This window comes from Lonchura striata, chromosome 15, assembly GCF_046129695.1.
Source record: "Lonchura striata isolate bLonStr1 chromosome 15, bLonStr1.mat, whole genome shotgun sequence".
Taxonomy (NCBI): domain Eukaryota; kingdom Metazoa; phylum Chordata; class Aves; order Passeriformes; family Estrildidae; genus Lonchura; species Lonchura striata.
In genome coordinates, this window is record NC_134617.1 from 1,421,652 (window position 1) to 1,436,942 (window position 15,291).

Genomic DNA, 15,291 nt, shown 5'->3' on the forward strand with positions numbered 1-15,291 from the left:
GCTCAGCTCAAGGAATGCTCACAGATAAAGACTCGGTGTCCTTAATGAGGCACTAATTGGTCACTGTAGGAATTTGCTGTTCTCCAAGAGCTTCAGCCCCTAAGCTGGGCAAGCAGGCACTTGCTGAGAGCAAAAGGGGAAAAAAGCTGATGTTTAATTAGGGGTTCTGGGGGAGAACACAGATTTCAGCTCCAAATGTTTCATATCCACCCCTTCTCCGTGCTGATCTTCCTCCCATCCCTCTTCTTCATAAGTTGTAGCTTCTCTTTTAGAAATGTTTTATTTTTAATAAAGGGAAAGCCAGTGCACGTGCTCCAGCCTTGTGAGGCATGAAAAAACCTCGAGACCTTTCTTGAAATGTCAGTTTGATTGACTTTGGTGTGGCAAGAAAGGCAAAGTCCAAACACCTGGAAATTGCATCTTAAGGTGATTTCAGATCAGTCCTGTTCAAAGCCCTTTCAGTGGAAGTGTTAAGCCATTAATACTTCGTTTTTGTGAAGAATCAACCCAGAACCATCAATGGTCTTGATGCCTTGTGAAGGCTGAGCTAGAACAGAAGCTAGGTGGAGAAAAAGAATAAAGCAGGGATTTATTAGAGGCCTCAATGGATGCACCTTGGGCAGCACAAGAGCCCAGCCAGGGCCACACCCAAGATGAACCAAAATGGCACAAAGTGAGCCCAAGATGAACCAAAATGGCACAAAATGAACCCAAGATGGACCAAAATGGTCACAGAAATGAATGACTGGGCATGAGGTCTCACTTTAATCGGTTCTGCTCCATTGGCACCTTGGAGTTCATTGTCCCATTCCAGCTCCAGCCCATCAGTCCCATCCTGCTTGTTTTTCTCTCTCCAGCCCACGCTGTTTGTGCTCCTGGGCTGAGGTTTGGATCATTGTCCTTGGTGCCCAGCTGGAGCAGGAATTGTCTCTACTCTGTGCAGAGAGCTCAGCATCCCCTCATGTGAATCCCAGACCCACACACTGAAGCAGCTCAGAATCTGAAAATTAGAAAAGCCAAACCTGAGGCATTAGTCTGACACAGGAATCAAAGGATCCCCAAGCTGCCTGCAGGATCCCAGGACCACTCCTGGCACTGTGTCCCAGAGATCAGGAGGCACAAAGGAAAACAAAGATCAGCTCCAGCCTTTGCACAGCATCTTGGGTTTATTTTTAGTTTCTGAGACAACGCATAAGATCTTCAGCAGGGCTCTGGCCTGGCCTGATACCTGCAGTGCTGAAGAAAGGCTCCTCTGATCTCCACAGGGGTGCAAAATGGGGAATTCACTGATGTCTTCAGAGGCTGCCTGGAGCAGAGGCTGGGCAGAGGCACGGGAATAAAGCAGGGATTTATGGAAAGGCCTTCACAGGATGCACCTTGGGCAGTGCAAGATGGACTCCTGCTCACGAGTTTTGACACTTTTATGAGTTTGGGTCCATTTCCATGTTGGGGTTCATTGTCCAATTCCAGCTCCAGGTGATGCAGTCCCACCCTCCCAGGCTGCTCTCCTCCATTCCCTGTTTGCACTTTTTGGGCTGAAGCTGCAGCATGTCCTTGGTTCTGGGCTGGAAAAGGATTGTTCAGTGTGCCTGAGCTGGTTCTGGGCTGGTTCAGGATTGTTCAGTGTGCCTGAGCTGGTTCTGGGCTGGAGAAGGATTGTTCAGTGTGCCTGAGCTGGTTCTGGGCTGGAGAAGGATTGTTCAGTGTGCTGAGCTGGTTCTGGGCTGGTTCAGGATTGTTCTGTGTGCTGAGCTGTGAGGAGAACTTGCTGACACTTCACATGGAGTTCAGAGTTCTGTACCAATGCAGTACAGAGCGTGGAAAATATGAAAGCTCAAAGTGAAGGCATCATCTCCTTTCCCAGGCAAACACCCAAAGGCTGTGCCACAGCCTGAACAAAGGCAGCCCTTGGTTCTCAAACCCTGAATTGAGCAAGACTTCAAAATCTGATGCTTTAATTGCACCTGGGCGGACAACCCTGAGCCACCCACCCTCCTGGGCCTGGGGATAGAAACACCCCGGGATACCAGGGAGGGGAGGTCCCTCTGTGACTGCAGCAGCCTGGCCAGACCCTCCCTCCCAGGGACAACGTGGTTTTTCACCTTCTCCACGTGCTATTCGTCATCTCTGAGGATGCCCTGCATGGGAGGCTCTCCACGGATGAGTGGGAGCAGGTTCCTCCTCTGGAATGCAGCCAGGGAACATCCTGCACTTAACTAATGACCTGCTGCAGCAGCATTTTTGGCATCCCAGTGGTGCTCCAACCAGGCCTCCAAAACTAAAAGCAATCTAAAATTTGGAATAAATAATAATTGGGAAAAAATTTGTTACCCTCAGAAAAATACACACTAATATTTTACCACAAGTAACACTATGGAATTGCTTTTTCTTCTTGTAAAGATCAACTTGTACGGATAAGAATTTGGGAAAAAATCAAGATATAATGGCAAAGGTATAAAATTACAGGAGTTCCACAATTAACTTACAGGTATTCATGGGTTTGCTGATGAGGGCAAAATTGCCCTCACAATTCTTCGATATAAACTATTTGTTTTCCATATTTACCCTAAATTTCAGAATGAGTTCAGCAATTAGGCCTTACTACCCCAGCTTTGGGAAGCAGCTGTTCCCATACACATCCCAACAGTTGCTTCCCAATGAACTTTTTTCCCATTGTGGTGCTTCAGTGCCCATGTTTGCTTTGTGAAACGTTAATTTCTGAGGACATAGACACCACAAGGTCTCTTGGAATGGCCCACGGAGGTCACCTGGATGCCCACGCCCTTTACCCAGACCCATTTTCACTATCTCCACTGATCTCTGTGGGCAACCTGTCTCCGTGATTGACTCCTCCCGTTGTGAAATTTGTTTTGCTCCAATTCATAATTGGAATTTCTCTCCCTGCAATTTGCTCTGTTCCCTCTTCCTTTCACCCTGCAGCTCCAGGAGGGTTCTGGCTTCTGTTTCCTCCATCTCCAAATGGAACCAACCCCTTCTCCCAAGTTTTCCTCTGTTTCATCCCCTCAGCACTTGGTGCTCCCTCACTGCCTCTGCTCCAGCATTTCAGTGCCTTTCCCTGCCAGGGAGCCCAGAATTGTCCCAGAGCAGCAGCTCCAGCCTCGCCAGGGACACTTTGGGAATTATGGACTGAAATTCAAGTGCAGAGCTGGAAAATCTTCCTGCATGAACTGGGCATGGTTCAGAGAGAGGCTTGTATTCCCTTAGAGGGATGGGATGGGATGGGATGGGATGGGATGGGATGGGATGGGATGGGATGGGATGGGATGGGATGGGATGGGATGGGATGGGATGGGATGGGATGGGATGGGGTGGGGTGGGATGGGATGGGATGGATGCTGGGGCTGCATCCCAGGGGACACTGGGAGCACTGGGTGGGGCCTTTCTTCATCCCAGGGTCAGGATCTGCCAGGCTGCAGTTTTAGTGTCAGGACACCCCTGGGAGCTGTGTGTGCCCAAAACCCTCCAGATCAGGGGGAACTTCCTGCATGGTTTGGGTTTTGCTCCCGTTGCCCTGATTGCTTATAATTGTCCATCAACCAAAGAGGTGTCCTGAATATTCCTCATGAGTTCCTGCATGTTCCTTGCCAGGATTTTCTCCAGAAAAGCTCCTCAGAACCCAAAGTCACTGACAGGCCCAGGCAGGGGGATCCAGACAAACCCCACCCTGCCTTTTGTCCTCTCAGCCTCGCAAGAACAGATGGCCAAATTATGAAAGGAAAAAAAAAAAAAAGAAAAGAAAAAAATTAGAACAAAACCAAATAAAATTCCAGGCTTCCAGATCCAACTGGATCTTTGCTCATCCTGGAATTCAGGTTTGATGGCATTTATGATTTTCATCCTGTTAAGCAATGAGAAATTAAACGTTTATTAATTACCAACTATATTCTTTAAAGACAAAATTGTTCATATCCCTCTTGGGATGTGTTAGAAGGGCCCAAGGCTTACCTGACCTATTGAAATCTTTTCTGCAGGAGCTTTCAGGCCCTTGTTTTAGTGGAATGAGCACTTCTGGCCCAAATCCTGCACAGGGAGAAAGCCTTGGGCTGCCCTGCAGTGAGGGAAGGTGATTGCTGAAATACTGAGAATTGAGGTGGTGTGCAGGGATTTTTCTTGTTGAGATTTTTGCACATTTAGGTGGTAAATCACTAAGAGAAGGCAGCTCTGGAAGGAAGGGTTGAAACCAAACTATCACCTCCAAACTCCACATTACTTTGGATTTATGAAAATGAAGCCTCAGCTCTGAGTGTCCCATGGGCACTCCCCCAGGGCTCTGTGATAAAAGACAGAAATTGCTGCCTTTTGGTAAAGTCACCAACAAATGCAGGGTTTGTTTAAGGAATCCCTCCTGCTGTGCTGGAAACAGGGACATGGGAGCAGAGGGATGTCCCCTGTGCCCAAGGCTGGGCAGGAGCTCAGGGGATGCCCAGGGCTGGAACTCCTCTCTTGCCCTGGCCAGGCAGTGCCCAGAGGTGTCTCTGCTGCTCCTCTCCCAAAAAATCAGGGCTGGCCCCAAACTGGGCACATTTGAAAGGAAAAGGAGCCCCGGGGATGCTCAGGGCTGGATGTGAAGGGCTTCAAGCAGAACACAGATTTCCCAGAGCAGCTGAAGGGCTCAGTGCATGGCCACAAGCAGCTCAGCTCCAGCCACAGCTGAGAAACGGCTCCAGAACGCCCCAAACAATAAGAATTGAGCTCTTCTGGGATGAATATTTTGGCAAAGACCCAGGCAGGATTATTTTTTCCCTGGGAACTGCGTTCAGCTCCGAGTCCCCACGGCAATAACAGAGCAGCAGCCCTGAGTCAGAGCCTGGCTGCTGGGCTGGAACAGTTAATTAGGCTGGTTAATTAGGCTGGGCTCAGGCAGGACAATGCCTGCTCCATCAGCACCGGGACACGCAGCCCTGCCCCGTGCCCAGGACACATCCCACTGACCTGCCCTGGCAACACCTTCCCTAATTACCTGCACGGGCATTCCATCACCAGCTCCTGCCTATAAATGCCTCCTCCTGGCCATGGGCCACTGCAGGGAGCTGAGGTGGCTCTGGGACAGCCATGAAGGTCACCCTGGTGCTCCTGGCACTGGCAGCCCTGTGCCTGGCGTGTGAGTAACTCCCCTGGGCTCCTGCGAGGCTCTCGGGTGGTTCCTGCACTGCGTGGGAGGGAGAAAAAGGGAATTTTCTAGTTAAAATCCGATCTTTGATCACCATCATCGTTTATAAGGCAGCTGGGGCTGGGGTGGATGGAAGCTGCTCCTTGCTGGGGGTAGCTCAGAGCTGTGTTCTGCGACTCAAAAGTGCTGTGATGCCTCAGAACCACCTGGTTTTATCAATTTAATTTTAAATTTCGATCTGAGAAGGGAGCTGGGAGCTGGTGAGGTCCTGCCCCTGCCAAACTGACCAAGCAGGGGACAGCTGATGATGCTCAGGCCACATCAAACAGCTGGGAATCATGTGGTTTTAATCTTATTTTTCCAGGCTGCAGAGAGATTTGAGGGACATGTTGCTCTAAAAAAGAGGGATCTGGAGGAATTTCTTCAGCCTTTACTTGGCAATTTTGTTTTTACTAAAAACTTGCAGTAAAAATGTGTTTTTAGAGAAAAATAATGCATTAAAAATAACTGAACGACTCCACACCTCCACAGGTAGTATAGAAGTTTAAAAGCATTATGAACATTAAAGAAGCAAAATAATGAAAATGTTAAATGCAAAATCATGAAGCAAAAGAATCTTTTGATAGCTCTGAAGAGGTTGCTTTGAAAATTGTCTCAACCCCCAAATTCTTATGAAAAACAGCAGTTTAAATGAAATGTGATGGAAATAATTCAGTGTTTCATTAGCTGCAGGAAAATAAATAAACATTCCTTCCATTAGAATTCCAGAAAATCTCTTCCTTGAACTTTCTGGTTTATCTTGTCTGCTTAAAAACCTCATGAATCAGCACTTTCTGAGCCACACCTTTTTTGCATTCATCCCATTTGCAGAGTGGCTCCTAAAAGGTTACCAGAGAAAAAATCACATCTGAACGTTTGGGGGGAAGTGGAATAGAATCCAATTCCAGAATAATGAAATCTCAGTCAGCCTCTGGTGACAGAGATGGAAACCTGACCTAGAGCTTAGTTCTGCTCATTTTCTTTATACTGAACAACTGTATTTGATGTGAGGATGTAAACAGGTTTATGAAAGGAAGCTTTTGTGGAAATTTAACCTTTGAAGATCAAAAAAAGCTAAATTTATTCTGAAAGACAATTGCTAGAGCTCTGCTCCAGAACACATTTGGAAAGTTTAACCTTTAAAGATAAAAAAAGAAATCCAAATTTAATCCAAAAAAGAAGTGCTAGAGCTCTGCTCCAGAACACATTCCTGCTCCTTCTGCACAGAAATTTCTCCCTGGTACTTTTACCCCCTGGAAGCCCCAGGATGATGATTGTGGGACAGCAGAGAGACAAATACATTCCTAAAGAAAGTAAGAAATGTGTCAGCAGCATGGAGCCACGCCAAGCAGCTGATTACTTTGTGGGAGGTGTAATTAGCATTGTTTGGAAGGAGCTCCTTGAAGCCCCACCTGAGGACAGGGCTCTGTTCCAGAGGAATGAGGTAAAAATAGGAGCCAGTCACTTTAAAACCTATATTGAAACAAGGGAAACACTTCCTAACGTGGGATTATGAGCCAAATTGTATTATCGTTGTTATTTACAGTCAATATTGTATTTTAGTCTCATTATTGACAGAAAATACAGATATAAAAGGGACATGTGGTTTGCTCACAGCCACACACAGCTCTTGATAAGCTCAGGAATTAAACTCCAGTCATGCTCAACCACCAGTTAATCCTGGACATTAAATATAAAATAACGTAAAGGTATTATCTATCATTATGAAATAATGATGAGCAGTAAATACAATCCTGACTGCTGGGTTGTCAGTGGTTTTGTGCTGAGCAGTGGGACAACAGCTCCATTCCCCTCTCCAGCAAAGGCTGCTCCAACAGTGCCACAAGTTTCTGAGGTAAAAAATGCTCCAAACCCCACTTGTTCTTCTGACACCTGGGCCCTGCTGACCCCTGCACAGCCCTGTCACTATTGACATTTAAGGGGATAAAAGATTCACAGCTGCTGAGTGAAATCATCCTGGCTTGCACCTGAGTGTTCATTAACTCTGGGTTTCCATTTTCTCTTTCGTGGTTCAGTTTCCACTGCAGATGCTGCCACACAGCAGGAGGTGAGTGATTTCCTTTTTTCTGGATAAAAAAATATAGAACAAGAGGTAAAAAAATTGTAATATGATAACATGAGGCCAGAAAAGAAACCTGTTAAACTGTAATTAAATGCTGCCAATTTATTGAGGTTTCAGTGAAAGTTCCTGAGCTGGGGATATGAGGTTTCCATAGAGTTATCTTGACAACTTCCAGATGTTTTCACCTGTTTGGCATTCTGGGCAAGAAATTGGGCAAGGACAAATTTTAAGCCAGAGAAATCTAGATTAAAAAAATAATATTTGATGACCCTATTAAGCTTTTTGATGACTTTTAGTTCCTAAATCAGGTACCTGGAGATTTTCGTTCTCTCCGAGTACTCTGGGGTCAATGTCTGGAAGAAATGAGGCACCAAGGAATAAAAATCCTTCCTGGGGTGAGCAGGAAAGTCCTGGCAGAGTGGATAGTGGTGGGGAGAGAAAATTCATCCACACACAGAGCTGGGCCCATATTGGTACAAATCAGCAGGAATTTCTCCATGGAAAGGGTGGTTAGGCATGGAAAGGCTGCCCAGGGAGGAGGTGGAATCCATCCCTGAAGTGGCCAAGGAAGGGCTGGATGTGAATTGATCCCACCTCAATTTACTGATTGTTGTGATCAGATAATAAAAAATTCCAACACTCTACTCCTCTGCCCAGTCCCTGTCACAGGCAGCAGCACTCACACCTCTGAGCAGAAATGTTTAATTTTTGGGGCTTAGCCTCTGCCAACAGAGGTGGTGCAGCCCCCCTGACTGCCCCAAAAATCCATATATTCATGATTTCTGTGTATGGTGGATGTGTCTCAATAAAGCATACAGGGCACAGTTTCTTCATGCAGAAAAAGCCAGTTTTTATTCCCTCAGCTCGTATTTATAGGAATTCTAAAGGCTGTGTTAAACCTAGCTGGATAACAATACACTATCAGTTCACTGGTCAGTAAATGGAATTTTGTGCACCCATCAAATCTCTTTATCCTTGGATTGTTTACACATCCTCTTCAGTGATTCTCATCGGACCAATTTCTTGGTTTTGCGGGTGCAAAACCTTCTCACAAGAAGAAGCTGTTGTGTTACCTGACTTGTCACTCTCAGGATTTTTCTCACGGGGCCAGGCAGATTAGCTGCCCCAGGCGAACCAGCAGGCCTAAGGCACGAGAGTGGAATGCCTTTCTGTGAGAAGGTTTTTACCTTGTGGCCCAGAGGGTGTGGGACTCGGGGCTGCCCTCCTTGCAGGTGGACTGCAGCGAGTACAGGAGGCTGGAGAAGGGGAGGCCCATTTACTGTGAGAGGCTCTACCAACCCTTCTGCGGCTCCGACGGCAAAACCTACAACAACAAATGCTCCTTCTGCAAGGCTGTGCTGTGAGTACTGAGCTGGGCAGCTGGGACTGCCACCCCCCAAACTGCTGGGTTCCTCTAGGGTTGGTACCTCTCTGCTCCTCTGCTTTGCCTTTACACAGTGATTGTTCCTCCAGCTGATCGTGTCCAACTGATCTAAACAACAAATGGTGGTGATGGTTGGGTGAGAGCTTCCTATTCTGGCAGGAAGCACGAAATAGGCAACTAAAAATGACCCAGATATTTGGGTCTGAACTTCCTATTCCAGCAGGAATTGTAAAGTTGGACACTAAAAAGTTACTTGGATAGTTGTGTGAACAACTTCCTATTCCAGCAGGAATTGTAAAGTTGGACACTAAGAAGTTACTTGGATATTTGTGTGAACAACTTCTTATTCCAGAAGAAATGGTGAAGTTGGACACTAAAAAATTACTTGAATATTTGTGTGAACAACTTCCTATTCCAGCAGGAATTGTAAAGTTGGACACTAAAAAGTTACTTGGATATTTGTGTGGACAACTTCTTATTCCAGAAGAAATGGTGAAGTTGGACACTAAAAATTTACTTGAATATTTGTGTGAACAACTTCCTATTCCAGCAGGAATTGTAAAGTTGGACACTAAAAAACTACTTGGATATTCATGTGAGCAATGTTCTATTCTGGCAGGAAATGTAAAATAGCGAACCAAAAAATGACACAAATACTTGCGTGAGCAACTTGCAGCAGGCACTGTAAAGTTGAACACTAAAAAATTCTTTCTATTTGTGTGAGGAACTTGCTGCAGGTCACTAAAGATTTAGTCACTAAAAAATAACCCTGATATTTTGTGAGCAAATTCCTATTCCAGCAGAAACTGTAAACTTGGGCAGTAAAGAGTCCAATGAAAACAGAGACGTGACAAAGCCAACGCAGGTCACACAAAAATTCAGAAGTGGCACTGGCAATGTCTTGGGTTCATGGGTAAAATGTGTAATATTGCACGGGGAGCTGTTTACAGATCAGTGCCCTGCTTACAGACCAGTGAACGCTGCTGTGTCTCCTCTGTCAGCAGAGGCTTCCAGAGGATTTTGGTGCAGTGCCCATGTTTCTCCTTGCAGGAGGAGCAGAGGAGCCCTGCACATGAAGCAGGCAGGAGCGTGCTGAGGACAGCTCCGTGCTGCCCGTCCCTGCCCAGCCCAGGAGAAGTGCCAGCTCTGCTCTCCCTGCTCCCGAGCTGGCTCTGGCACTGCCACCCTCGCAGCCAAACCTTCCTGCTGGCTCCCACAGCCCTTCCTCAGCTGTTCTCCTCCATGGCTGAAGTTCAAATCCTCTGACAATGCCCCAGGTCTCTCCCCATCGCTGATCAAATGTTTTCTTTCCTTTACCCCGAAACTTCAGCAGGTATTTTTCCCCAAAGGTTTGCAGCTTTCCCAGGTAACTGCTTTGACTCTCCCGGTTTTGTAGCTGAATTTTAAGTGCTTATTTTTTATCCCTCTCTGTACAATTCTGATTTCTGTATGTTGTTCAGCTACTCAGCGTGCTTGTTTATTAAAATAAACCTTCACTCTTTTTTTTTTTTGTCCATGGTGAACTTTCTAGAGAATTTATTGCATCCATGACTAACAAGTATTTCCCAAATTACAGAAAACTGGTGGAGCAGGGGCTGAGTGAAGAGGTGAAAATCCAAAGCTGCGATACAAAACTTGTATCCCACTATGTGGCCTCATATACTGGAATTTACTTCTCAGTCTGGCTCTTTTTTTTTTTTTTTTTTTCTGCTTTAAATGAGACAAATCTGGTAAAATGTAAGACTGCAGAAGTCTGTTAAATCCTGTCATTTAAATAGGAACCTTCATAAATCTTTTCACTTGATAAATTTCAGAACCTAAAGAAATTAAGAAACTTATGTCCTGCTCTTATATCCTGATTATCTTCACTTGTAAACTAATTTGTGTCTTTTACTCAATTCCTGGTTATGGGAATGTATTTTCCCAGAATTAAAATTGTGAATGACTGCCCTTAGAGGGCTGCCAGGAGGAAAATTTTGGAACAGCTGGACACAGAACAAAGCCAGCCCTATCCCGAATTCTGTTTATCTGGAAACCAGGTCCCAGCAATTAGGCAGCAGGAATGAAAGTAAGGAAGGAAATACAAAAGTTCCTTGTAGTTCAGAGGCTTCAATGCAGAAGTTCCTAGAACAGATCACCTTGACTGAAAAAGATAAAAATGAGAAAACAAAGATCAGATTGAGAAAACAAAGGGAATCTCTGAGGTCTCCTCAGGATATCAGAAAAATCTGATTTGTGGATATTTGCTGCCTCCCAGCCTCATGGATATTCCCACCCTCTGCTTTGGTTTGCTGAGATATTTAATGGGCTGTGCTTGTGCACCAAACACAAGACACCAAAATTCTCATACAGCCCCAGGAGCTGCAAGTCAGAGATGTAACCTATCCCATGCATTTCCCTGGGACTCCAGTTTGTCCCTGATCATTTCTGAAATGGAATCCCTGAGCCAGGAGCAGCAGGAGAGCAGGACTTGCCCACGGCAGCTCCAGCCACATACCAGAGCACAGAACATCATCTGCAAATTGCTGCAAGTGACACCTGCAGAAAATGCTGAAGTGGCTGGCCAGGCTGGCCAGTCGGGTCTGTGGCATGGAGCAATGGCATGGAAATATGGGGAAGGGAAAATGAGCAGAGCCTGAGCGAGCTGATGCTCGGATTCTGTAAGGCAGAAAATAAAATATCAGCGTGCGTGGCAGCAGCTGTGGCCACAGAGAGCAACACACAGCTATGCCAGGCATTGTCCTGGGGAAGGCTGGGAGAAGCTCAGGGAAAAGAGTGATAAACAATTCTAATCTCCACTTGCTGTGCCTGTTGTGCACATGTGGAATGTGTTATGGAGATTGGTTTACCAAAGGGTGGTTTTGTGATTGGCCAATGGATGGTGTTTGGATTCAAGGACCGGTGAGGCAAAACTGTGTTGGACTGTCTGCAGGGCACTGGGTTTCTTAATGAGTGCAGGATAATGAAGTGATTGATCAGCCTTCTGCAATCGTGGGGTCAATGCTAATCATTACCCCTTTGAGGATGCCTGGCAGTGACAGGTATGGAATAGGACACAGAACAGAACCTGCACTCGGGGAAGATTAGAGTGTAAAACTCTGCACTGGAAAGGTACTTAAATACCTGGTGTGTCTTTAGTGCTGATGTATTTGCATGTGAGGGTCAAGGAAGGGTTTTCCTGAGGTCCTACAAAACATTTTCTTCAGTCTAAGACAAGAGGTGATGAAATCTGGAAATCAGGCAGTGGGATCCCTGCAAAAGCAAAGCCAGCGCTAGAATAAAGCTGGCTGGGGATAAACCACAGCACTGTCCTCACCTGTGCTCATGCACCTGAGGGCTTTGCTTACTCAGAGATGCTCTCTTAGAAGCTTTAATTCTGGAATGCTGAGGTTTTGCTTCCTGCTTGCTGTGTAATTAATGTCTCGTTTGGTGATCAGGAGTGTCCAGGGCCAGGCTGGATGGAGCTTGGGACAGTGGGAGTGTCCCTGCCCGTGGCGGGGGTGCAGTGAGATCTCTGAGGTCCTTTCCAACCCAAACCATTCCACAATTCATGATCAGTTGGGATGGAGAACATGCATTCCCTCAGAAGATAAAAGGTTAAAAACACCTCCTAGGGATGCTGCTAAGCAAATGAGAGTTTGTGGGGTGCAAAACTTTGCATTTTTAAAGGAAGGCATGAATTCCCTCAGGCCTTTTATTTTTGATTCAGTAATACCTGTGTCAGAGAACCAGGATTCTGAAACCACCCTAAAATATGTGTGTCCAAATAGCTTCCACCAGCTGTAACTGAGAAACAAGAAATGCAATGTGCTCTTTCATTTTGCAGCTGATCAAGACCAGAACAGAATTTTTATTGATGACTGTTCAGCATCTCTGATTTCTGATTGTTTTCCTTTGGGCTTTAGTTCAGATATCCTTGGGTGCCTCAAATTCTAAATTTTCCCACATCATATGGCAGTGGAAGGAGAAAGAAATGGGGCAACCCAAAAAACCTTCAAAGATTCTCATCTATGGGATAAATCACAGGGTTTCTGTTAAGGAAAAAATGGGGTGGTTTTGGTTTCTGCTGTCTTGTAAGCACTTCACCATTCACATTCTGTGAGTGTTTCAATGAGAGTTCAACCCCAAGGCCCTGCCCAAATTCCTTAATTCCATGTAGTGTCTCCCATGTCCTTCAGGCAACCTCCTCTTGCTGCCACCCCTGTGTCCCCTGCCTGGGGGTGAGGGAGGGCAGGACAAGCTCTGCTGGGCCTTCCTGCAGGAAGCCTCGCTTGTCTCATTTTTGGGGCTGTTTTTTTGGATTTTCTGTTGTTTTTGATGCTGTGTTGCTGTCACAGGTTGGACTCAGTGACCTCTGAGGCCTTTTCCAACCTCAGTGATGCTGCTGACACATCCAAAATCCACAGGGGTTGCCAAGAATTTATTTATTTTGTAATTCTTATTCCACCACAGAGCGTTGGGGATTCCTCTGGGATTACCACTGAACCAACAGCCGAGTCTTTGCACGCTGTCACTCACAAAAAAATAATTCAGCAGGCTGCTGGGTGACGAAGGAGCCTTGTCACCCAATCCCTTGGGGTTTGCATGAAACATGACTTTAAAATGCTGAGGGAATTGTGATTTCTGCTGGGATCCACCCAAACATAGCAATTAAAACAAGGCTCAAGTGCAGACCTGCACAACACTGCAAATACACGTGTGGGGCCAGTGTAAAGACTCGCCAGGAAAAATCACTTATGAACTGTGAAAAATGCATATTTTATGATTGTTTTTTTGCAAATATTAAATGGAATACTATATGTATTATGTATTATGTTATATTGATTAGAAGTGCTGTATTAACATTTTTAGAATTTTTAAAAAGTTTATTAATCATAATGAAATGGTTATAAAAATAGTAATAGAATTTGAGTAATAAAAATTTAGAGTTAGACAATTACAAGACAATACAAAGCAAAGAATTGCAGATGTCTGGATGTTTTTGGGCACTGAGCTGCCAAAAACATGCCCTGTGAACAAAGGAATAACCTTAAAAGCAACAGCCTGTTCATATATCTCATACATTATGCATAAATTCCTTACAAATTAGGAATTTTTCTTGGTTTTGTCAACTTCTTCCCCTTAATCCTGCTGGTTCCATAAAGACGGAGAGAAGGTGGAAGGATGTTTGTCTTTTCCCATAAGGAGGCAGGAACTTTAGATTTCCTGTCGCTGCCATCTGTGTGAAGAGTTTCTTGGTTATCTTATCCCTTTCTTGAGCTAGTAAAAAATCTTACATCGCAGAGTTTCTATTTTAACGTTGTGTTATAACCAAAACTATATTCAACACGCTACTTAAGCGAAGTAATACAGCACAACTTTCTAACATCACACATATAATGTTCACCAAAATATATAGATTTGTGAAAAGCCAATCATGAAGTATGCGTTTTTCCCAATTTAACACACTAGTTAAGGGAATTAGTTCAGCACAACTTTCTAACATCACACATATGATATTCACTGAAATATTTGCAAAAAGCCAATAATAAAGTGTGCATTTTTCACAATTTATCACACCACTTAATTAATATAGCACAACTTTCTAAAATTATACACATATATTCACTATAATATTTGCAAAAAGCCAATCATGAAGTGTGCATTTTTCCCAATTTAACACACTATTTAGGAGAACTAATACAGCACAACTTTCTAACACCACACATACAATATTCACTGTAATATTTGTGAAAAGCCAATCATGAAGTGTGCATTTTTCACAATTTAACACGCTACTTAAAAGAATACGGGATAACTTTTTAACATCACACATACAATATTCACTGTAATATCTGTGAAAAGCCAATAATAACGTGTGCATTTTTCCCAATTTAACACACTACTTAAGAGCACAACTTTCTAATATCACACATATAATATTCACCGTAATATTTGCGAAAACATGATCATGAAGTATGCGTTTTTCACAATTTAGCACACCACTCAAGAGAATTAATACAGCACAACTTTCCAACGTCACACATAGGATAGGTCAGTGTAATATTTGCAAAAAGCCAATCATGAAGTGTGCATTTTTCACAATTTAACATGCTACTTAAAAGAATACAGGATAACTTTCTAACGTCACACATACGATATTCACTGTAATATCTGTGAAAAGCCAATCATGAAGTGTGCATTTTTCACAATTTAACACGCTACTTAAGAGAATACAGGATAACTTTCTAACGTCACACATACGATATTCACTGTCCTATTTCGCGAAAAGCCAATAACAACGCGTGCATTTTTCCCAATTTAACACACCACTCAAGAGAATTAATACAGCACAACTTTCTAACATCACACATACAATATTCACTGTATTATCTGTGAAAAGCCAATAATAACGCGTGCATTTTCCGCAGCGCCGAAGCGCCGCGCGGGCTGTGCGCGGAGCCCTCAGCGCCTGAGGAGCCGAGCGATGGCTCCATGACCCACCTCTCTCACGGTGGGTCTCCCACGCCTCCAGCCGGGCGGCGGGGCAGGAATCAGCCCGGGGCCCGTCCCGTCAGTGCTGTGTGTTTGCCCGCGATGCCGCGGCGGCGGGGCGGGGCCGGAACCGCCGGGGCCGGAACCGCCGGGGCCGGAACCGCCGGGGCCGGAACCGCC

General features: G+C 45.0%; 1 long non-coding RNA gene across 1 annotated transcript; it reads right to left on the reverse strand.

Moving 5' to 3' along the window:
- Positions 1-1,147: 1,147 nt before the first annotated feature.
- LOC110479712 (uncharacterized) lies at positions 1,148-15,271 on the reverse strand. Its single transcript, XR_013340826.1, has 5 exons — positions 15,121-15,271; positions 7,128-7,257; positions 4,982-5,170; positions 3,967-4,069; positions 1,148-2,289 (listed from the first exon to the last, which is right to left on the reverse strand). It is a non-coding gene; the product is annotated as an uncharacterized LOC110479712 (long non-coding RNA).
- Positions 15,272-15,291: the final 20 nt, after the last annotated feature.